This window comes from Rhea americana, unplaced genomic scaffold (genome assembly GCF_003343005.1).
Source record: "Rhea americana isolate MKP2758 unplaced genomic scaffold, rheAme1 scaffold_130, whole genome shotgun sequence".
Lineage (NCBI taxonomy): Eukaryota > Metazoa > Chordata > Aves > Rheiformes > Rheidae > Rhea > Rhea americana.
The window spans coordinates 1,007,147-1,032,300 of record NW_028185373.1 but is presented as its reverse complement, the minus strand read 5'-3'; the positions used below and the strand labels follow the sequence as shown (position 1 = coordinate 1,032,300).

The 25,154-nt window shown below is 46.9% G+C and overlaps 1 long non-coding RNA gene across 2 annotated transcripts in view; it reads right to left on the bottom strand.

Moving 5' to 3' along the window:
* LOC146599888 (uncharacterized) overlaps window positions 1-25,154 on the bottom strand; it is a 43,366-nt gene that overhangs the window by 2,031 nt on the left and 16,181 nt on the right. Inside the window, exons 4-7 of one of the 2 annotated variants that reach the window (XR_014894899.1) lie at window positions 23,541-23,771; window positions 22,428-22,516; window positions 21,229-21,311; window positions 15,275-15,629 (exon numbers count right to left, since the gene is read on the bottom strand). This is a non-coding gene — a long non-coding RNA (uncharacterized LOC146599888). Of the gene's footprint in view, window positions 1-15,274; window positions 15,630-21,228; window positions 21,312-22,427; window positions 22,517-23,540; window positions 23,772-25,154 lie in introns of those variants that run through there. The other variant, XR_014894898.1, reaches the window with a different exon arrangement.

Genomic DNA, 25,154 nt, shown 5'->3' with positions numbered 1-25,154 from the left:
AAGTGTCTGTTTAAATGCAAGCTTTTGGTAAAGGATAGAAAAAAACAAACAGGGTGTTAGAAAAACATATTTCAAAACGGCTGGTAGTTGTCCCTGGGGAATTTGAGTGTCTGTTTGAATTGGTCTCCCTGCAGGAATCTGCACAGACTTTTTCACATTTCTGGCAAAATAACGGCAGGCTCCTTGGGTATAATTCAATAACTATGAATTAGGAACTTCTTCTGGGAAGGAAAAAAAAGAAAGAAAATCAAAAAACACAGGTCTCTTAACTGATTATACTTTAAGAAAAAAATCTGTATGGGCTTCCAGATTCAAGTGTAAAGACATGTTCTGGATACTTGGTCTTTTTCCAGAGAAATTTCACAAATGACATATGCAAGATCAAGGAAACAACACTACGGTAATAACACAATTGATCCTGCTGCAGTAATGAAAATGTAAGTAGAAAGACAGCAGGCAGAAGACCTCAGACTTTCACTTGAAACAAAATATTCAGCCTTATTTAGGCTGTTTTTTATTTCAGGTTTTTGAGTGGAAAAGTAGCCCCACTTGTCAATCAGCTAAGTTGCAGTGCTAATAGATTCTGGTGTTTAGGGGGTCAGCACAGAATTTAATTTAACATCTTACAATACGCCCACATGCCCAGAAAATGTGGACAGCTTGATAGGGTTCACTGAGCCAAAGAAGTAAGACCAAAACAGTGCATTAATGTATAGGGGAAGAATAGTTGCAATCAGTTCCCTTGTGAATTGGACAGAGAACTTGGAGATGAAGCAATTATCAGCCATCGGGGATTAATAGTAAAGTGTGAATGCCAAGCTGTATATGTTAGGGGCAGAATATGTTGCCTATAGAAAACAACAAAGAGCGTTTCTTACTATTAAGTGAGATTAAACGTAATGGCCTGATTTAATCACAAAGGCAGAATTAAATTCAGATGGCAACTTCAAAGTGGACACATGCACAGAGACTACTGCATACATTTACATATAGCTGGCATAGCTTGGCTTGCATTACAATAGGATAAAGTTTCTTTGGCCACTTAAACAATTTTCTATTCTTTGCTTTTTGTTAACATTCACTGTATTTATCCCTAAATTGCTTTTAGCTAATAAGATGGAGCTAAGAGTTATATTTATTCATGGAAGCTGTACTTTTAAATTCTTTCAAATAAAAAAAAAACACAGAAAAGGGTCAACAAGAACAGAATGGCTGTAATCAGATAGCAACAGAAAGCTGCTGTCCTGACCTACTGATTTTCGTCTGCCCACAGAGGTATCACACACTGCAGGTCTGAACAGGACACCTGACATGTTGTGCACTTTCCCTTCTTTCCTCCTTGGAGGAGTCCAGCTCTAGGTCTACACTATCTTGCTGCATCCAGTTTCTTTTTCAAATGCAGCTGATGAAAGGCATGGGTGATACAGTTCCCCCCGAGTGCTGCTCACCACTCCTTTTGGTCACCGGTGCCTGCAGTCCCAGTGTCCCTCCAGCTCAGACGTCCAGACCTCCTGCTACCAGGGAGCAGGCACCAGGAGCAGGCGGCAGGTAGCYGGGGGGCTCAGGCCCTTAGCAGCATGCACACCAAGAAGGATGTGCAGGTCCGCACTTCACGGACCATGGATTTCCTGCCCCCCTCTGCCACCAAGCCAGCTGAGAGCAGCAGGCCTTGCTGGTCTGGCTAGCCAGAGGTGACTTCCCTGCCCGTCCACGCTGAATTCATCACTCACCCCTCTCCTGGGATGGAGATCAAGAGGAGCAAATGCAGTTGTCAGTACCTGGCTTTGACCTTTCATGTTGCAATCATGCTTGCTTTTGATGGTTTTGCACAGATTCCTTTCCCTGTTGGTCACAGCATGTCGGGCATGCTGCACTTGGATGCATTACAACTCATACTAAAAAGTAAGGTGCCCGGCTTCTGTCTTGGAGTGAGGACTTGCACAGTTACTGCCATGGAGTTAACATGCTGCAGCTTATTTCACTGTAGCTGTGTGCCCATGCTCTGACCTGAACCTGAAATGTGGGTATAATCCTACCTATGCATTCTGAAACTACCTTGCAACTGGGTTACAGAGCAATAGTGTTGTTGCAACTGCTATTGCATGAGGCACAAATAGACACTGAACATGGGAGTAAATGACTGGAGCAGAAACAGCTCTTCAAAGTTGCATCAGGTTAGCATAAGGTATTCACAACACCCTCAGTAGAAAAGAAATAAAGAAAAATGATTAGGAGCAATTGAGTCATGCTGAGTGAAAGTGTCACTGGTAATGAGATACCCCCCACATCCAAAATGCTGGTGCTCCAAGTCAGCCCGGCACAGCCCCAGCTCACAGGGAAAGAAGCAGCATCACAGCCAGAGCCCGAATGAACCTCATATTGGACAAATCTGCAGAAAGACACTTAGAAACTTCAAAGGCCCCTCCAGCAGGCTGTTCCTTCAACACAGAGCATCCAAGACCAGCTTCACAGCACCCAGCCCAGAGTTCAGCTCCTCCTCAAAAACCTTGGATAGAGACCACAGCTCTCCCTTTCCTGGGAGCATCATGAGAGTACTGGAGAAAATCCCTTCCAGCAGCACATCGTTTCCTCCAGCATCTCAGCTCTGTCCCAGCCTGGCCCCAGGCTCACATTTGGCAAAGCACAGGCATTTCTTGCTGATGGATCCGAGCAATATTAGTGACACAGACGAGCAAGGACCTGATAACTGTGGCTGTGATCAGTCTTCTTAGGGCAGCTCCCCTCAAGTCTTCTGCACCAAGGCCCACGTGTTTCTGGGCACATCCCAGGGGTTGGGCCACTCAGCTCCTCCCTCACTCCCTGCTGCATGGCCCGCACTCAATGTCCCCAGACCCTGTTGTGCAAGAGCTGGCAATGCAACTGACAAAAACCTTCAAAGACCATCTATAAGAGGGAACATAACACGGACAAGGAGGGAGAAAGTGTTTCAGAAACATTTGTATTTTCCAGCCAGCTGTGGGCAGCGAGTACAACCTCGTTCATCTCTAACCCCCAGGAGGTGAGCTGAGGATGGTGGGAGAAGTACGTATGTCCATCACCCTCTAGTAAGAAAGCAGCCTCCTTCCTCAAGGGAGAAGTCAAGCTGCAGTAGTCCTTGGTCATTTCAAGAAGGTGTCACCAGCGAGCCCCAGGCCACTGCACAGCAAGGCAATACCACTCAAAGTGTCAACATCCTGAGAAACTGCTGTGCCAGAGCCGGTCCCCCATGCTGAGCAGGCGAAGGAGGCCCCATGGCACACCGCACTGCCCCTGCCATGCTTTGGGCTTAGTGGTGGGCAATGTGCTCTGTGGAGCAGGAGAACTGGGGCAAACCTTTTAAGAGGTTCCTGGAGACACCAGGATTCACTTAGCTGTTTTTATGGTGCCCAATTCCCACTGGCTTCATTTTTAAATTCTTTCTGGGAGTTTCTCAGCATCTTTGGACGCCTGCATCCCACCTGGTCCCACTGATCACCAACCACCACACCACATCCAGCACATACCTCTGGCCATCAATGCATATAGAGCAACAGAGAAATGAAAGTCAGCTTCCCCACAGTGGAGCTCATTGCTCAGAGACCAGAGGACAGCCCAGACACTACCTCCATTAAAGCAAACTCTCTAGGAGAGAAGGCCTAAAATCCCTCGCCCTCCTCACTTCCGCCTCCCCGATAAAATTTACCCAGGATATATAGAAAAGGGGAAAATTAAGTCTACAGTTCTGCGTGGCAAACGAAGGGAGCGGTTTGGCTTTTCCCCCGGCACCCGCCGGACGTGGCGAGGAGCCCAGCTACATGTCTTCCTGCTGCGGGGCCGGGTTAGCGCTGCAGAGACCAGGGACGGGAACCTCCCTTTGAACGGAAGGGAGATATTTCAGACCTGCTGCCGCTCACGGAGAAACAGCTTTTTCCCCTTGCTCCCTTAACCTTGGCGGGCCGATGGCTCTGACAGCCCGCAGCCCAAATCCTCTCACATCAAAAAGAGGAAGGCCAATTTCCCCGGACAAAAGCCTGAAGTGCCGGCGTGCCAGGTCACGAAGCACGATCACCTCCCGCTTCGGGTGAGAGCGCTGAAGAGGGATCCCGCTAAGTAGCACAGGCCACGGGACGGGGTCTTAACCCCCGCCTGCGCCTTCGGACACTGGGATCAGTGCGTAAAGCATCTCAAGTACCGGCGGGGGGACGCCGAGAGCAGGGGGTGCCGGCGAGGGGCTTGGGCACGTTTCTCAGGCAACTGCGGGGGGAATGTCACAGCTATAGCAACTGGCTCTGCAGCGGGCGGCAGGGCAGCCAGGGCATCCTCTGCGCGGCCCCCTCCCCGTGGCCCCCGGCGGGAGGTCAGGGCGTTGCGTTTTTTTTTTCCCCGGTCAGTTCTGAATTTCCTCGTAGCAGGGGGGTTGCGATCTCACCGCGCGGCTCCCGCGGCTGTACCTGCCCTCCGGCTGCTCACCGGGAAACGCACGGTGAAAAACCTGCCCAGCACCACTTCCCGCTCCTTGCCCGCTGCTGGGGCCCCTTCTCCCCACAGCCAGGTCTCCTTCCTATGTATCATCTTCCTCCAGAGGGTCACRAGGGTGGGGAGGCACCACATCTCCTTTTAGCTGTCCAAAACTTGCCCTTCTGCTCCAAACTCCTCATCCTATGCTCCCAAGAGCGACAGAGACGCCCACCTTTCCATACTGCTTTCTTAAGGCAGCACAAGGAAACGCAGGGGACCTGGGGAGAATTAGGTGAGTTAAATCCTGCCCCATGTTTCCTCCCCCACAGCTCCTGGCATTGCTTCATGTCGGCCCCTGGCCTGCGTACTTTCTTCCTCTCCTTCGATCCGAGTGGCAGGTGGGTCCGTAGCCAAACTGGGATGTGAGGAAGGCTAGAGAGTAAAAAGCATCCCAGCATCATAGGCATGGAGCCACCAGCTAGATTTAGAGGCCCCCTTGTCCCCTTGGTGCAATTTGTTGCTGGGGTGCTTTTGGYGGCTGGGAAAACAGGCCCATAAAAACCTTCTCCATCCCAAACGGGTGCCTCCCCTCTCCCCAAACAAACGGCGGCAGCGAGCAAGGCCCTGTGTTTCAGGCTGCGCAGCCCGGCAAGAGCCTCCCCGCGCAGCCTGCCACGCCACGGCGAGCGCGGGATGCCCTGTCACACAGCCAGACAGAGCAACCCCCAATCCCCCACCGAGCCACCTGCGACAGGGAGCAGAAGCTCCAGGAATCCTGAGGTCGCAACCAGGAGAAACCACGATGCTCAGTTAGCAAGACCAGGATTTGCAATGTCTCCCTGTCTGTAATAAGACACTGGCACTGTCTGCCAAAAATAAGTTATGTGGGTTTCCTTCCTTTTTAACCAAGAATAAATACTCTGCCTGCTCATTAAATATTTCTACCAGTTCAACGAGCTTTGGATCAGGTTCATAATCATGCAGACAATAACGGCACTGAAACTGGGGATATTTAGTTTTTCCCCAGAGGTTCTGATATATGATGGATGAGTTTTATTTATCACTGTCAAACATGCAAGTATGCCTTTAAATTATCCCGAGAACATGAATATGCAGGAGAGAGCAGGACACTAGGATATGGAACATATAGATGTGAGCAAAGAAAAACAACAGCACTTAGAAGTTAAAAGAGATGTTTTAGCTTTATTAAGAAATCGCTTTCAAATTATTTGAAAAACACCATGAATACTCAGGAGACTGAAAACATTTAGAGCACGATGTTCAAAGGACATTGTACAAGCTATTTGCGTAAATGATTTCTTCTAACACTTTGTCACTTAACCTACAAGCTTGGAGACTCAGGATTACGAGCTCGGTCACTTTGGGGGAAACAATTATGCTCAAAATACTGAGGCGCTGAATCCCACATACGTGCTCTACTCCACCCTGAAGGACCGTGATACTCCACGCGATGCAAAACAGGGTATGCACAGGCCACGTTTCCTCTGTTGCTAGTATTCAGAGGCTCAGTTGTAAAACACAGAGCAACGAGAGAAGAGGAGCGGAGAACGTGGTGTCCCTTGGGCAGAGACGGGAGAAGGTGCTTGCAGACCGGCRGTTTCCCGGTCTTGCTCTTAGCAATGTTTCCTCTTCTTTCCTCCCCTGCCCACACAAGCGGTCTCCTGGCTAAAACTCCCACCTTTCCTGGAGCTGCTTTTTTTGGTTAAGTGCAGCCCTCCTCTTCCTTAGACTAAAGGTCTTTCCAAAATTCCCACTGCTCATGGGATTTCTCCCTGTGCCCCCACTGCAAGTCGTCCCGGCTGCTGGCAGCAGACCGAGTCTTGCTCCACAGCGGCCGCGGAGGCATTCTGAAGCCTCAGCCTGACCCCAGAGGTGGCTCCCGGGGATGYGACACGTCCCCCACCTGGGGGCTGACGGGACACCCAGGATGCCATCCCCACTCTCCCCAAACTTGAGCAGGACAACAGCAGCCCAGGCATTTGTTTTACTTTTCTCCAAGGGCGACGCTCTGGCTCTTTCAGTGGCTGCTTATTCTAGCACCTCACAAGGCCCCATCAGCCTCCACTAACCCATCCACCCCAAGAAACCAGGCTAAACATTTTAATGGAAACTAGCCACCGAAGAGGGAGGTTTTTCCTGGCAAGGACGGGAAAGGAGAGCGAGGAGGGCGCAGGCGCCCCGTTTCCCCGTGCAGCTCCCTGGGCACCGTACCTCCACCCGCGCGGGGGGGCTGATGCTCCTGATGCTCGCAACCTCTTGCCACCAATGGCCCCGCGTTGCCCTCCCATCTGCTTGCAGTGGCAGGAGGCCGCTGCGTTTTCCTTTGTGAAGAAAAGGCAAATATAGTGTCAGATGAAAGCAAAAACAAAACCCCAAACTACCGCCACCACCAGCAACAAAACCACGCGCAGGCACTAGTGTTTCGACGACTGCATCATTAGGCAGCAGCGAATCTCCATGCCAAGCATGTTCATTAATCCACAGCGGCGCTCACTTTCCCATATGGCTTCGTTTCTGTAAATACAGTCCTGGGAGTAGCCGGGGGGGGGGGGGGGGGGAGGGAGATGAGATCCTGATGATTTCATATCGTAATAGGTTATTCCTGGTGCCTTGCCAAACGCGTCAAGTCGAACCATCTGGGTTTGGGAAGGTTCTGCACTTCCCAGCGCTTGGCTCCATATGCCCGGCGCCGCGGGCGTCCCTGCCCTCTCCCGGCCCGCTGTGACTCACGCTGATTGTTATTCAGGTGGGATGGCCCGGTCATGAACTGCACTAATCAAAAAACAAACTGCACCAAAACACTGAGGCTCACACACTGGCTTGGGCCTCCCCCTGACCTCTGTTCCCCAGCCGCTTCCAATGGATGTAATGCAGGTTGTTCTTCTGGATTTTTGCACCTTCCACAGTTACCAGACATCTGTGTAAATCCCCACCCCCTCGTGTTGGGCACCAGGGTCAGTAATGTTCAACAATTCAACGTGGGAAGTCTTAGTGAGGAAGTACCAGGCCATAAATTTCGTCCAACAAGAGCCACCTATCAAGCTGAGCCTTGTTAAGAGGCTTCCCAGATATTAATCACAATAAAGGCCGCGGTTCCTGTACTGTTGTGGCGAAAGAATGGAACAGTCAGAGGTTGCAAGACGGATTTTTCACTCCTTTTTCCCTTTAATATTGGCTCGGTTGTCGTGTCACGTTCACCGCAGGCCTGCTGTCGAGCCATCGCCCCTCCGCTTTGAGCTCGTCGCAAGACGAAAAGCCACAGCACRACGCGCACAAGCAAGCTCCCTGGCTTCAGACAAAACAGCGGCTCCCTCTAAACCGGTGCAAACCGCAAAATCTCCCCTCTGCGATTCGCGGCTGCGTAATCAGGTAAAAATAGTGTTTGACTGCAACCCGCCCCCTCAAAAAGAAGAAGGAAGAAAAAAAAAAGGTCAGTTTTATTTGCCAGGGTGGTAAGCCGCCACAACCTGCACCGCTGCACTGATTTCCGCAGGAGCTGGAGCAGCCCCGGCCTCCGGGCAGCTGCAGCCTAAAATGAGTTTACACACTTTTAATGGAGACGAAGGCCAAAGGAGAGAGCGTAACTCGGGAAGGCAGCTCTGTTTCGTGCCTCCCTCCTCGGCTAAGAGCAACTTGTCGCCCGCGGTGCGAGCTGAGGTCTGCGACGCTCTGGGGATGAGAATCTGCTGGCTGCTTGGGACAGATCCTCTGGGAAGGGGGCGTCCCGGCCAGAGCACCKGCCCGGTGCTCACCGAGCAGCCACAGGATTATAGAAGGGCTGAGGTTGGAAGGGACCTCTGGAGACCATCTAGTCCAACCCCCCTGCTCCAGCAGGGTCACCTAGAGCAGGTTGCCCAGGACCCTGTCCAGCCAGCTTTTGGGTATCTCCAAGGATGGAGACTCCACCACCTCTCTGGGCAGCCTGTTCCAGTGTTCCCGCAGGCTCGAAGCCTGCACCCGTCCGCACACGGGAAAGAAAAAGGGATCCCTGCTTTCACACCCCTTAAAAATCTCCGGGACACCYGCCTCCTGCCCCAAGCGGCGCGTGGAGGGACGGAGCGCGCGGGTGCGCGCCAACAGCACGTGACGACGAGGCGCCCAGCACCCGAATACTCGCGGCGGCGGTGCGGAGCGGAGGGCTGCCTCGGTGAGCCGATTCAGGCGTGCGGGTTAGGGCCGCAGACCCTTTCTGCCCCCACGGTTCTGTTTCCGTGAGGCTGGCAGAAACTGACACTTTTTCTTTTGCTTAATTAAGTCGTTCAGAGGAAGGCTGGTCAAACAGTTGCGTCTACGTGGGGAGTCTTGAAGCGAACAGAAAGCCGTGGGCGTTGCCAACATAAAAAGGGGGATTCTGTTATTGTTTGGGTGTAGACGGGTCATTTTTTCAAAGTTACTGCTGCCTGAGTGACCACAACCCTGCAAGCAGCAGCGATGAAAGGACATGAAAGCTGCTAAATGCAACTACCTTGGGCTCCAAAGTGCAAGAAGAAAAAAATCACCATAAAAGAAGGCGCATGTACTTTCTTCCTCCAGAGAAAGAGTGAACGGATTTCAATGTGATACGGCAGCACACTGAGAATCAGAGCAGGCCCCTCTGAGCCTCCCGTTCCTCGGGGGCAGATAAAAAATCTGGCGCCGGGGAGCTCTGGCAGGCACCCTGCAAACTGAGCAGCTCAGCTTGTACAGAGCAGCCCACCTCTTACCTGCTCTCATCCCCAGCCAAAGAAGAAGCCCTAAGAACAATTACCAGCGGCTTTAAGTCCAAGTTTATGCAATATTCAGCTGGCTTTCAGCAAAAGCCTGGCTGCGCTTCTAAGGCCACTGGTGTCGTAAGTTTGAAGGGTGTTTCTCATCTTTTGGCAGGCCTCTCACCCTCAAAACCCAATGTAACTCTGGCTTCAGTGACATTAGGCTGCCTGATGTTCTGGAAGAGCTGGCATAAACTATTCACTTATATTTTATTGTGTGGGTTTCAAGTCCAGTGCTGCTTGGGTTTTCCCAGAGCAAGCAGCTGAGCAAAGCTCAGATCTCGCACCTCTGTGGACAGCTCTGTGTGGGCAGCTCAGGAGCCCTGGTTTAACCAGGGCCATTGCACGACATCAGGCTCATGGTGCACAGTGTGTCATTTAGCCACAGCTTTACACACGGTCAGCACCTCTGTATTATGACTTGATATTTTTGTACTTGCATGTAATCAAGCTAGATATACATAAGATGCCTGGCACATCACCGTTACCATCAAGCAAGTGGTTTTTAATTGAGACTCTGTATGAGAGAAAGGAATCTGCCAACGCAGGCTGAAAGCTGCCCTTGMAGCAGCTAGAGCTGCTTCAAGTTGTGGCCCTGTCTCAGCAGCGAGCTCTCTGGGAACTGGAAAGGCCGTGCCTTTATGTGGTCCTCAAGTCTAACTGGGAAAAATGACCCATTCACCCTTAGCTCAAACGTTTAGCAATCTAAAACTAAAGCTGCCACACAGAACTTGGCAGGACTCATATCCCCTGCTTTGACTAGAAGCTGGCATGAGATGCAACATCTTTGATCCAATCGGCATGTTCTCAAAACCCAGTGATTTTTAAATCCAAGGATTCAGGATCCTGGATTCAGACCTCCGTCCCATCTGCCCAAGGCAGCCGAAGGCCGAGGCTCAAATCATGACTGCAGCAAGTCCAGCCTTTGGCAGGAATACAGTGATGCTGATGGTCCCGATCTTTCCAGAATTTGCAGCTCTTCTCCATTTAAAGAGTACTCCAAAACACCTCCCTCCCTCTCCTGCTCACTGCCTAGAATTACTGGAGCAAAACACAGCATCATGGATGCACACAGAGGTTATCCTGGACCCCAGGGCCCTCTGCTCCCCGGAGACTCATAGGACACCACAGCTGCACCTGATGGGTTCAGGAGCCAGCATTTCTCTTAGGTACCTGACACGTGGCCAGAAACTTTGTTTTATTCAAGGTGCCTCTGCTTCCTCCCTAACCGGTTTGAATCGGATGCCGGTTTTATGCCGTGCATGCACAATCCCTACCAGCCCTGTGCTCCAGCTGCTAGCGAGAAAGAGCCTTTTTGTTCTGCTGAGACTCCACCAATATGATGTCTTTACTCCCAGGAAAACAGAAGGCCTTCCTTGACACGGGCAACCCCAAAAGGGTTCAGCTACTGAAGCGAAGGTCCTAAAGACAGAAAGAAGGATTCACAAGGGCTGGACAGAAGCCATCGCACCATTCCTGGCACTCGCCGTTCCACATGGGGCTTTGCAGCCCGTCAGGACAAAGAGTACAGTTTTTAGCAGCCCTACGTTCTGCTGACAAACGCATAATAAACTGACAGAGGGAGACGAAGCAGCATCTCAAAGCCCTACTTGCAGCGGAGGTAGAGCATAGCGGGAGTGGGGATGGACACTTTCTGCAGGTGTTCATCTAGTGTCCCCCCATTTGCATACATTTGCATACTGTCAAACAGTTGGCTGACAGACTCTCTGAGAAGGTCTGGACTGAGCCCAAACCTGTCAGGGACTTTCTCCTTGCCAGTCAAGGTTGGCTTTGGTTGCAATTAAAGAGAGGAAAGAAACACTTCTGACTTTGCAACATAGAAAGCTATGGGTGGGGTGAGTTTAAACAGAAAATTTACATTTTCTTTAGGGAAAAACTCTGAATTACCGTGCCAGGCCCTGGGGGCAAAACCCGAGGAAAAAAATGAATTTGAGCTCTTTGGTCCTAAGGAAAATCTCTTTTTCTCTAATCGCTTGCCAGGCAGCGTTCTGTGTGTCACCAGCTCACGGAGAGTCGCAGCGAAGGAGAAGCCTTTGGAGGTACAAAGCAATAAATGACCAGAGACAGCTCTGGAAATGATCTACCTGTCCAGACACCACTCAGCCGCTTTCCCATATATAAGGCTCCCAGTAGGAAAAGCCCGGCTGAGTCCCCACACAGCCACACAGCGGTCACGGTCGCGGTCGAAAACGCTCCCCTGGACTGGGGGGAGAAGACGAGCGGGACCTGAGCGCTAAGCAACATCGAACAATGGGAATGCCTGAAAATACCTCATAGATATTTACCAAGGGGACAAAAGAACGGACAATGAGGATATGTTTTGGAAGCCCACACCCCCCTTTTACTTATTGTTCTACATATTCTTCCCTAAGCCACGAAAATTTAATACTTCATCTTTAAACAGTGATGGACACTAGAGTTTCATGAGCAGCAGACAATAGGTTCTGTTTATTCGCCGACAATAAAGAGCCTGTTTAACTCTGGACTGCAAGTGGCTGAGCCATCTGGCCCATATCTTCACAGTAAAACATTGTCCGTGACACAAAAAATGATTACATCCACAGGACAAACTAATGTGACCTCTAAATAAAGCCTTCCTCTGAAGCTATGATATCATACTGCATAGGGGACACCAGCACAATTGAATCTGGTCACCCAGAGCACAAGTGAGATAGGACTATTTAAGCCTAATTTTACAGGAGACTTTTTGTCCTCCGTGGCAAACCATCCAGATCCGACGACAGCATTGAAACATCTTTTTTATTCACTCTWAAGGCAACAGTGCCGTTCTGTTTTGTATTGGCAGTGCTCTTTAGCTTGCGCTAGGCCCAGGAAGTACACATCCATTTGCAGCGGCAGCACCTGCAAGCTTTTCTTCCAACAACGTTTTACTGATGCATCACCACCTGCACCAGCCCTTTTTTTCTGATAGTGGGGAAACAAGCGGCTCTTTCTCCTCGGTGCCAGTTGGAAAGGTCCAAGTCTGCCRCAGCCTCACAAATAGTTTCTGAGCTCTAACAAGGCGCTCTCAGCACTGCTGTACCTGAATGGCTGCTTCATGGGGCAAAACAACAACCCAAGAAAAAGGCCCATCTCAATGGACAAAATGTCACTCGCTCAAAGGAGGCAATTTATCTTCGSTGGTACAGTGCTTGTACTACAGTATCTTCTAAAGAAACGTTAGTAAAAAGGCATGATAGATCTAATTAAAGAGGCTAATCCTTTTAAAGAGACAATGCTACCGATGTGTGAATATTTACAGACTTTGTGGGAATGCTTCGTGGTAACCTGAATGATTAACACAAGTCTAACTCCCATTTTATTAAGCTGAATGTCTGCTTGGCTGCAAGGCACTTTGACAGGCAGGCAGTCTAAAGGATATCATTGTAGCGTTGCGTGCTAGCACGCATGCATGTCCCTTCAGGGTCACACAAGCGCTAACTATTATTTCTGCTGCTAGGGCATTGCCAGGCACGAGGGCAGGATCAGGGCCGTAGGTTTGTAAGAACCAAGTATGGGAGGAGAGGATGGAAATGGGGAGGGGGGCTTTGCCGGCGGATTACTTTGCTAGATAGCTCTGATAAATTTGGTAACGCTGTTAAGGAAGCACCTGGGGCTAGGCATGAAAMGGTTTATCTTTCAAAATGGTGAGGAGCCCAAACCTCCCCACGTTCGTAGCATCCACATTAAAAAGTACATTTCGCTGTCCGTGCACAGTGAAACTAAATTGGTTTTTAGTTTGCAGCTAAATCATAGCAACAGAATTATCGTTACAGTGAACCAAAAGAAATCGGCAGCATACTATCTTGCCCAGATATCAATTCAAAACTCTGTTTTCAACCCCACAGAAATTCTTTTCAGATGTTTTTTCTTTTTTTTCTCAGACATAAAAATGCCTTAATCTTAACATGCCTASCTTGAATACCTGAATATTTGAATTCTATCTTTTCATACAAAAATGCAGTTTGCAGGCCCAAATCTAGGTTAGATTAAAAAAATAAATCCACCACCAGCATAGAGTTTGCAATGGCATAGACTGTTAATCTGCTGTGGAATTGTAACCCCCACCCRATCTAAAGAGTCAAACTTCTCACACACAGAGCATTAAATGTTGCCGCAGTTTTGGCGTGGTGCTTCGTTGACCTGCATAGGTTTCCAGCCCCAGAGCTCCTAGCCACACACCACCCGGCACAAAAAAAGCCTGGAAACTTCCTTGAGGCCCATACGATTATCCTGAAAAATAGTGCAGACGCTTGCGTTTTGGGGCACAATCCTAGCGCCGCTGATTTGAGAACATGGAGCTCCTGTTGACGCTCTCTGCGTGTTGGGGCCACTAATCTGCACAGGCAAGTGCACAGTTCTCCTTGAGAAACAAACATTCAACTAAAAGCCAAACAGAGCAGTTTTATATATGTACGTAAATACAAATATATATACACACGCATCCAGAAAAAACAATGTTATAAAGTTGAAAGGAAAAAATTCAGGGCCAAGTGCTAGTTTCTCACAAAAAAAAAAAAAAGAAAGAAAAGAAAAAAAAGCCATTTGAATTTAAAAGACTGTTTGCTGGAGGCATAATTATCAGTAGGATACAGCTACTTCTTTATTTTTGGGKTTTTTTTTATAGAAGTAGATTGTTTTGCCAGAAAAAAGGCACCTTTTCCTTTTGCTGGCTCTTTACTTTCTTCTTTCTTTTCCTGTATTTAAATAGAGAATTAAATACCTCGTTCCACCATCTCAAAGATTATCTAGTAGCAAAACTCCCTGGAGAAAGTACATAGCTCCCCAGTGACAACAGTTTCTTGATTCTTTCAAACTGCTTTCATTTCAGCTCTTCCCTTGCTCTCTTTCCCTCTCTCTTTTTAATCCCTTTGTACCATACCACCAGATTGATTTGAGGCCTGATTCTGTACATTAGCCCAAATCATCAGAAACTCCCATTACCTCGCTGGAGCAACACTGACATAACTGAAGGGAAGGATCAGGCAGTGACTTTGCAGTGAACTTCAACAATGTTTTTAGACAATAGAATAGAAAAATAATCCCCTCCCAAAAAAGTGAAGGTTGACTCAACCAGGTGCTAGCACGCAAGGAGAGGAAGGGGCAGTGTAAAATTTGCCTTTCCCATAAGATAGGGAGCAGGTAGGAAAGAGATACCTGTCTCCCAAAAAGAAACTTCAGCCCTTCTGTATTTTGAATAAAAACAGTGGAGGATTCATCACACCTGACCTGGTGTCTACAGGTTAGGTGCCAAAATCTGCCACAGCTCCCCTGATGGTCAAAGGGACAAAAAAGCACATTCAGAAGATATAGCTCATCCTGCAAGAAGTTCCCCAGACAGGTTCCTCACAAAGATGTCATCAGCTCTCCAAGGGTGTCATTTTTCCCTGCGGCCACAAAGAAAGCAAAAGTGAGGAGGGAGCTCATGGGTTTCTGGGGACACCTTCAGGCGGAAGCCCTTCTAGGAATGGGACAAAACAGARGCTGGTCAAGGTGCTGAGCACCCCCAGGCAACCATTCCTAGCCCAAGAGAGGGAGAGGATGGGGTTTCATTGACTAGAAAACCTCTGTGGTTGGTTAACTGGCCAGATCATCTCTAAATTGCGTTTTTCCTTGAAAAGRATATTTAAAGAGATTTTTATCATTGCCCAGGACTTTGAGAAAATGCTTCCAGTCAAAATAATAAAATTTAAGCAAAAATATACATAAGTTGCTCCCAATTTTCTGTAAGGAGTTGCCTAGAAAGGGACTARAGTTGGCCATGCAGCTTACTGCAGGGTCTGGAGTGGGCAGGGGCTAAYGCAGGGCTTTAGCAAGGTCCCCAAAGACTCAGTAAATCCAGGAAACCCAAAGAAATTTTGTGCCCTAGAGGTACTTTGTAAGTCACTGCTTSAATATTTCTTGCCCCATGTGCATGAGCTGTTGTTTTTTCCCTGCAGGGAAAGCCAAGGATAGTTCAGTCTTCTAGTCTCCCATTTGTACTGCAGGTAARGCGAAGATGAAAACAAGGATAACATTGGGGACTCTGGTGTCTGTTTCTGCTCCTTTGCAAAGTTCCTTTTATTAAATTTAATAACATCACAACATTGTGATGAGTCATCACACTGTTGTTAGCCAACAAACTCCTGTTGCCAAAACCATGCTGGATATGTGTGCATGCATGTATTGAAACSTGGAAACTAAGTTCACTTTTGTATCTGTAGATCAGAAGAAGAAARGTGTTAAATGACAGGGACTAGAACCAAAATTATCAATCTACTTGCAGTCAAGATATGAGAGAGTCCTCGGTTTTTTCGTGGGCCGTTCAACCTCTGCAATGGCATGAACACATTCACCATCACTGATCATTCCTGCTTTTTGGAGAAGCTGAGAGCTGGACCTCAGCAGTTGGCTTGAGCACATCTGTAAATGGTACAGGTGKTATAGAATTGTCCTTTTGCCCATGCTTTTTAGGGGGGGAATATGTTGGCCAGGTTTAGATTATACTGCATATAGATGCAGACTTTCAATTTGCTCTTGCTGGACAATTTAGGAATTTGGAAATTCAATTCAAATAAAGAAGACAATAAAACTTTTAAATGAGATCTAGCTTGGTGACTCATGATCAAATCTTGCAAAAAAAAATTACTACTTTGAAAGTAACAGCTAGATTTTCCATTAGATGGTCTAAGACTTCCAGGCCCCAACATAGATGTGTCCTAGTTCATACCTATTAGAYACCATGACCTATGCCAATGGGCTGGCTCGCAGTAGGAAGGATTTTAAAATATCTGATAGACAACAGGATTCATTGTGCTTGTGGCAGAGCACCTGCACATGGCAGAGGTTTCCTCCACTGAGGAAGTTCTGGTTTTGTTACCAGCTTTTTAAGGGACCAAAGCTGAAAGCTAAGTTGCTGCAGGAAGGTGGAAGCAGAGGTTGAGGCAGGGAGCACCCTTCTCGCATCAGAGAGCAGAAAGAAGCACCATCCTGATGAGGTGCCAGAGCTTGCTCTCCCTTGGGGGTTGCAGGCCAGGCGAAAACATTTCTACACCAAATGAGAGAAGGAAGAAGAAAATGGCAGGAGCAACAGCCTTTCCTCGATGGAGGCTGACACTTTGCCAGACCCACACACACTACTTCACAGGCTGTCTTCCTGTCCAGGGGCTGTACACTACAAAAGCACGGGTAATTTAATGCTGCTGTAGGATTTATTGCCATTTACACACAACCTAGGATGAGCTGACACAGATTCAGGGAAAGCACAATGTAGATAGCTCTACTAAAAAGTGGTGAAAAGAGGCATCTTGAAAGAAACGAACTGGAAAGGTGCAGCTTCCCACCTGCGTGTGTTTCTAATTCACCTTCAGTACCTCTTTCCACACCTTTCATTTGCTCCAGGTTTTCTTTATATACAGTAGTTGTGCCATATTAATTTAGATCAATGCAATTAAATCATGCAGCTTCTCCAAATGAATTCTATTTTTTTKGGGCTTGCAGCTCTACACTCACTGATATTCCAGAAAACATTTAAGATGCTTCTTGTTCCTGAAGCGTTAACAATAAACCCACCAAACTACCGACCTGGGAGATACAGCAGCAAACATTTTATGACTGTTTCAGAAGGCTTTTTCCTAGGCTGTACTCAGTTTCTTACAAAACATCCTCTATTTAATTTTCTCTGGGAAAAAAAAGAGGCAAATTTCTGGTCTTATTGAAGACTTTGGATGTGGAAAATCCCAATGGACATGGAGCAAGTTACTCATAGGGGCAAGTTTTAGAGCATCATCAGGCTGCTCTTCAGAGCAGAGTCTAATTCTCAATAATATTCTTTTACTGAGATCCAATGTGGACTCCTCTGAGCTCTTTGTGATATGTTGCTTCCAGGAACATAGCTTTTACACTGCCCCCAACCTCTTTATTTCCACAGTGATCAAACCCTCCCTGTTCTTAATCCTACTGCAGTTTTAAAATATAATAGACAAATAAGTAAAGCATCTGTTTTTAGCTGAAAGAGCATTTATGTTATTTACAGAGCTTTTTATTTCTTTTAACAGGTCACAGTAGCTACATATAACACCTTCCCAACTAATTTCCCTCAATAATTTCTAGTGGCTTTGGCCAGCTCCACCAGAAAAATAATCCAACCTAAACTGATCCGAATCTAAAACAGCATTACTTGCCTCTAGATATGTCCATTTAATACATCCAATACAAGCAGCCAACTGCTGTTCTCAAAAGACTATCTGACAGATTCTATTCACTTTCAAAGTAGCTCTCCATGGTTTGAATAATTATCTTTCATTTCCCCCTTTCTGACACTTTTCAATGATTTGTTGACATCTGAAGAGATATGTGCAATCTCACAAGAGGCAGCTGGACTTTCTACCCAAAAGATACAAATACAAAAAGGATTCCCATACAGAATTTGAAATAACTATGTTCTTTGCAAATGGAAGACTAAATCTGCATTTTAATGGGACATGTTTTTAAAAAGCGGAATTCATGAATAACCCTATGAGTTTTAACTTTTTCACTGCCAGTGACAAATCAGAACTATCCCTGGAAAGAAATGCTACCTTCCCTTTGTCCAATTTGTTTACATGGCGTTAGTCACTACAGCAGCTCAGACTTTCCTTGGACACCTTCTTTACCCTGCTGACACAAAGCTGAAGAAGCAGCTCTTGTATCTGTTGTACGGACCCTTTACCCTGGGCAGCTGCCCAGGTCTGGAAAACAAGGCTGGCACCCTGGCTTCTGTGGGCAACCAAAACYACCTGAAGACAGCAAGTAAGGACTATTCCTGTGGATGCATCCGACCCCCAGCTCAGTGTACATGAGCATTATACAAGCCCATAGAATTTGCGCTTACACCAACTGTATGAAAGCAACACCCTTGTGTCCATTTTACAGATGGAAAATAGGTGCAGAAAGAGTGCAGGATTGGATGCCTAGCACAGGATCATATCATGAGGCTGTGGCAGAGATGAAATTTGATGCTTGATCATAAACACTCATCCAGTGCATTGTCTACATGATCATCTTTATTACTTGCTCTGAGATGTATTAAAAAGGCCTCTGGGGTGAGGGGGGAAGGGTTTCCCCCCCACACACTTCTTGGATAAATAGTGTACAGAAAAGATAGCATTAGGCAGCAAGTTCTGTGTCTTGTTCTCAAATTAGGAAGTGCTGTGTTTATTCTCTCTGACTCTCAGTAGACTAATTCCTTGGGGTACAACCTAGCAAGAGGACACAAAACAACCTTTTTCTCCGTATGGCTTCTCTCGGTAATGCTGGCATCAAGTAGGCCTCTGAGACAACGGAGGAGTAACAGCACAGAAAAAGTCAGTCGGAGAGTACATAGCTGTTGGAGAGGCCAGTTCAGCCCCATCGGTGCTAACAAAAGACGCCCTTGCAGGAGGGTGSTCACCCAGCACCGGGTGCTGGGACCTCATTTGCACACCCCAGGCAATGGCAGCAGAGGGAGGAAGGCTCTATGGGAGTAGAGGGGCACATGCAGCGTCAGGGGAGCCATAAGGTAAATGGTGAAAAAGAGGTAAGCTAAACAAAAGAGGAGAGCCTGAGATGCATGAGAACAACGAGGCGGAAGCACAGAGCTCATCAGCTTAGAGCAGTGTTCAAGGAAGCCCTCTGTCATCTAAGTCAATTTCCCAGTGTCGCTGAGATTTGGAGGCCCGCAATGAACTAAGCGGGGGAGAGACTTGAGAGCATTCCTAGAAAATCCTGCACTATGGAATAGCACCTCGTGCCATGACTAACTAACCGAGTGAAAATCCACTTGACTGCTAGCTGCAGCTACCAAAGACGGCATCTGCACCACCACATAATAAGCATAAGGAACTATTACCTTCAAGAGTCACTCCTGAGAAACAGTCCCAGCTACGGTGATTTACTTCAGTAATATAGCTCAGTACGGACGAGAAAGCCCTTATGTCTCACAATAAGCTCTAGGGCTGAGGGGTCTTTCTGTTACAACCCTGATTCAGGATGTCTCAGCTTAGACAATGATAATTCGGGAAGCCAAGTCGCTTTATTAGCAGGGTGCGCTTAAGTCGAGAGGGAAAGGGCATACTTTGCTCTGCACCAAGATATCTAACAAGAAGACACCAGCTTTCTTTAATATATTTTAAGAAAGCATGGCGWTTTTCAGTAGCTGATTTCCAGATTTCTACTTTTGTGAGTGCCACTTGGGAGCGGGAAGAGTTTCTGCTGTAAATCACTGACTCTCCTTTCTCTCGACCAACAGCGCCGCTTACTGGCCACGGGGCTAGAGGAGGGAGAGGGTGTTTTTCCTCCTTAACCCATCTTCTGCAAGAGATTTTTGCAACCACTGAAACAGAACATTTAATAAGCCTCCACAGTGTTTCGGGCACATGGAAGAAAATTAAATGCAATCTAGCAAATCCCAGCAAGGACCCTGAAAACCTTGGCACCTTGTTTCACTGCTGTAGTAGAATCAAGTCAGAGCAGATTTTTATTTCCCAGGGAACTGCATCATCCCTTGCAACAGTAGAGAGACACAAATGTATACTGTTTCATCCACCAAATAGCTGGTTCCACRGTAAGAGGAGTTTGTCATATATATGTTAATTGAAAGGGGAAATAATTCAGAATCCTGAAGGGATAATGTGGAGGGGCTGAGTCATTACAAGAGYGTTTGACAGTAGTATTTTACAATTTTAATACACAGCTTTTGTAAATAAAGCCTGGCCATATAAAATGTACATCTTTCATGTATCACAAATGTCAGGCTACTTATTTACTTCTGTTGAATTGTAGAGTAAGCTGAGCAAATAGATCAAGAAGATAGAAACACCCTCCTCTGTTTTGAGGCTGATTCTGTGCTTTTGGGGCTAAATACATCACCACAGTGTGAGGATGGGATCTACTCATTCACAAGAATCAGACTCCTATACACCCATCAAACTAGACAAGTCCTTGTTTCGGTTACTAAAGGTCGTTCATTAACACGGTTGTGCTTTTCTTAAGTGCTAGAGTCAATTTGGTGTACGCTGGTCACACCTTGTGGGCAGGATAGGATACAGCCTCAGTGCTGTCTTTTGGAAAAAAGAATACACGTACAAAGAAAAGGTGAAAATAAAGAAAGACACCCTCTATCCAAATATGACAGGGGAAAAAGCCTGKTAGGAAATTCTCTTGCCATTGCAGGTGCCTAGTTTAAAAGAAATYAGTTTTCTGAATAAAAAAGAGTTAGAAAATTGCACAGTTTGCACARCTTTGGAGGTAATATAATGTAACACTTACTGTTCAGTCAGTGAGTGCTCCAGAAACAAGGTGGTTAGTGTCACAAGCCAAAATGGGCCTACACCTGATCCCGATGTTCGAGTCCCCAGAACATGTTAGTGTGCACCTCACAAATGTCATTTCCCTGAAACTGCAGACAGCATTTAGAAGAATATGCTTTGACATGTATCTGCCACACCAACTTTATCAAACAATTTTTTTGAACATCTTGTTTTGGGCCCCTCCCCCCCCCGCTCGTTCTGCTGAGGCTTCCTGCTCCTCAGAATCCAGTACAAAAATTTTAGACTTTGCTTGCACTGTCTCTACAGTGGGGCCCCAGCCTGTGAGCCCAGCCAGGCTGGACCCAGAGCAGCCCATTTGCACATGCAGAGCAAGACTGAAACATATAAATATGGGTGTACTCAGCCTGCCATGCAGCTCTTCGGTTTGCAGTACTTTTAGCCCGAAATTCTGCGGAAAAGGGATACCATAACCAAGCTTCATCAGCTTGCAATGGCTTTTGGACCTGTTGTCTGATTTCTGCTAAACATGCTGGGGGCACTACTCACAAAAGCTACATTTTTACACGTTTCATGAAAATTAGACCCGAATTACAGATTTGACAGCGTGCCTTCTGCAAAAGAGAGAGCAGCAAAAACTAGCTCTTTACCCAGGCCGAGGGACCACAACCGGACACCCACCAGCATGAGATGCTGGCAGCATGTCCGTAACTCTGCCAGTCCAGACTGCCACCTACCTGCCCAAGGAGAGATGGGGGACACCCATAATTTGCAGGGATTATTACTCATTTTCCTCTCAGTCTTCCTCAGCTCACAGCAACTGAAAAGAAACAAACTATGCTCAGGTTTCCACTTCGAAAAGTGTGGCTTAAAGCATAAAGAAATGCAGCCGAGGCACCAAAGCAGGAGCAAAGTGGCCAGCCCAGCACATGGGCTGGAGGCAGGCAGCAGTGCCAAGCAGAGGCCCTGCTTTGCCTCTGCCRGCTCCGAAAAGCCCTGCTCTGTGCCAGGTTTGACAGGAGCAGRATGGTGGGGAAAGGTGGCATTTTGCCCCGTAGAGTGAATTTGGGCTAAAGACGAAGGATTCRGGCAAGAAAAGACAGACTGTGGGGACAGGTAAAAAGTTCATGTGCTGCTTTTCTAAATTCTCTATGCAAATCCRTGTAGCAACTTGGAGACTAATGAACATTTCTCAGAAATAGTTGACAGAGGACAAATGTAAGATCTGAACTGGCTTTTCATCTCTCAGCTTTTACTAGGGTGGATTTAAGCACAATCCTCATCGTGACAAGACAGAAGTCTAAACAGTGTAAAGGCTTTTATTGTGCCTAATTTTATCTCTGTCTATGCCTCATTACTGCTTGGTAGCTTGTTTCATGCAAACAATTGCCGGTTTCCAGAAAAACAAGGGGACCTGTGGTGTCTGCATCGAACATATTCCTCAGAGAATGAGAAATCTCCAGTGGAGAAAGAGGTGGATTCTTGTTAAGCGCTGGAAATAGGCTGAAATGTAAATGTGTGCTTCTTTCTGCAGCGGGCTTAATTGCCCATAAATGTCATTAAGTCGAGAAATGTTTTCCACCAAATTAACTTTGACTCGTGATGTCTAATTAGCTGGAGATGCTGAAAGATAACAACTTATCAGTCACTGTTGAAGAAAACATACTTAATGGTTGACTTTTTTTTTTTTTTTTTTTTTTTTTTTTTTTTTTGTTAGCAGCCACGTTGAACCAGGTATTGTAGCTGTCAAAACGGAGCATTATCGGTGCAATTAAGGACAATACCTCCATGCGGCTCCCAGCAAAGATCATCTGACAGCTCGCTCACGGGCGAGAAGTGCAGCTGAGCCTCCAACTTTCTGGGAAGCTGCTTTTTCATTGCACAGAAGCAACCATAAATGTTACTTTTCTAAAGTAAACGTGTAAGCATCGCTCACCTCCCTTTCTTTTCCCACTCAACTTGAGTCGAGCTCTCTAAAAGTGGAGGCATTATTGAGGTAGTTTTCACGAGCTGGTGTTCAACTCTCTATGAAGAAAAGGGAAGGAGGGGGACACAGTTAAATCCTTATCTTTTACTCTGGTAATCTGCATTAGTGTACACTTTTTTTATCTTTTACAGATTATAAGCATCCTGCTGCATGTATGGGCAGGGGGAGAGGGCACCGAAGATGAAAAACTTGAGTTCCCGGTGCCTTGCCTGGAATATATTTGACAAGATGATACTGCAAAATGAAAACTCAGGTTTGAGTTCTCAGGAAGAAAAAAACAACATCAAGCTCTCAGCATCGTCTGCCTCTTGGTTACAATCTTTCATCAGCACTTCCAGATTCCCCTCTGCTGATTTTATTTCATATTGCCCTCTCATGGCTGTTTATTCTAATTCTTCACTATCATACGTAATCGCCACACTCACTGTTTTTCTCTCTGTGCCAGTTTTCAAACTTTCTGACTTTGTGCTCAGAGCTGGTGTAAATCAGCACAACTCCACTGCAGCCAGTGTAGCTGTAATTATTTATCACACTGAACACTTGCTTCTGAAAATGCAGCTGCACTGTTCAGTATCTCTGAGATTATCATCCTTATAATCAAATGGATTATTGCCTATTTGGAGATTTTAATATTGATTTCACCACTTTTTTTTAGCCCATTGTGCTAGCTGTATACACATCTCTTTTCCTTTCCTCTCCTCTCCTAAAACATGCTGTAACACATCCAGACACTAATATCTCTACGGTAAAAAGAATTGTCTCTGTTTCCTTCCAAACAGTGATTTTAACCAAGACCCTGCTTTTCTTCTTCAATTGTGTGTGGCCCTGTTCTGTTTACTGTTCTATCTAACAGGATGTGTTGAAGGCGGAATAGATACAAACTATGAGAGTGGAGTGGGGAACACATTAATAATCTCTGCCGGTAGGTTATAAATTAGAATGATATTTCTGCGAGCCTGGGAAGTTATTTTAATCTCAACACTGTGAACGTTTCTCATGGCCCATTGCACATATGCCACCCACAAAGGACATTGAATTCTGTGTTGTAAAGAAGATGCTGACCTCCAGAAAAGGCTCCATAGTTCAGGCTTAGGATGTCAAAATAGGGACAGATCCTCTCTAACAGAGACAGGGGGATGACTTCCGACTAGCCTGGGTTTAACCCACTGGGTTGTGCTGTAGGACATCAAAGGGCTGAGAACTGCAAAGCGGGACGTAGACACTCTTCTACTCGCACAAACGGGAGATGTGCCGCCAAACCCTCGTGGCAGTGACTGGCAAACTTTGAAGTATCTGGGRGGAAATTAAGCACAGATAGAAACGCTTCAAAATATAGCGTGTGTGTGTRTATATATATATTGATTTATATTGCACTCTGTGGCAATCATCTGCTCTCTATTACTTGCATCTTTTGAGAGGACTCCTTTACAGTGCTGGAGGATGGTGTTACTTCTTCCTGAATAAATTATGCATTTCTAGCAAAGGATGCCAGTTAGTGAGTCATCTTCCTGCGGTCTTCCCCTGGCATTTCCCTCAAGGAGGGGAGCTGGATTTACTTACCATGTGGCGCCCCGAGCCCTCCTGTGCCATGCAGCAAGCTTTTGTGCTAGGCAGTCCTCAGCAGAGCAGCCACCAGCTTCTCCGGCACCAGGTCGCAGGGGGACAGTCCAGCCGGACATCTCGGAGGGAGGAAACCCCCCAGCTTTGTTCAAAGGCAGACAGAAGCCTCCCCATCCCCATGCTTGTTCGGGGGGAGAGGGGGCTCTGCAGTAGGTAGTTGCCACCCCAAGCACCCATGCGCGGTAATGCTGCCGTGGGGGAGCTCTGCCTTTCAGTAGCTTTCCCTCTGGTTCTCGGGCTCCTCAAAAGCAGCAGTCGTCATGATCTAACCACAAATATTTTCCCACAGCTACCTTATTATTTCAATTTTAGATGAGCACCAAGATACTCCCTTTGGTCTTCAAATGTGAAAGCTATGACAGGGCATGTCCATTGAGGAATACTCTTTTTTCTAAAGATAGGGCCAAAGTCATATACTGGCACTTTCTAAACAGAGCAAGTATTGAACTAGGGCTTCTATTTCAAAACCATGTGCTACCATCTCATTTTCTAGGAAAAAGCAAAAGTGGGTAAGTTTCTGATGATATTTTCACAATAGGCCCTACAGGTGAGTTGGAAAAATTACACATATCCTTTCTTTTTTTGTCCTCAAAATACAAAAAACTCTGAAGTATTTTCAGTCTCTTTCATTCCCTTGTACAGCAAGTTACGATTTACAAAAGAACTGAGTACTCATGCATTATTTAATGCTCATGGGATCTGCAGGTGTCCAGCATTTCGTTTTAATTGGGCAGTGAGTGCATTTGCAGGCAGACACTAGCGAGCGTGCCAGCCCGTGTGGAAGCATATCCCGTACAGCAGAAGGCAGCAGCCATTCGGAAACCCACGGAAACAACAAACATGAGCTCGAGGCAGGAAGGGAAAAATAATTCCTGTCAGCTGGCTTCCCCATTTCAATCTACAAGGGTGAGCTGGTTTCTTTATCCAGGACACTAAGGGGAACATCCCCAGGAAACCTTCACATGACCGAGTGTCCAAGGACTTTTGATACGAAAGTATTCCAGAGAGCCGAATCTGCTGAAGTCATGAGGAAATACTTTTTACACTGAATGGGCA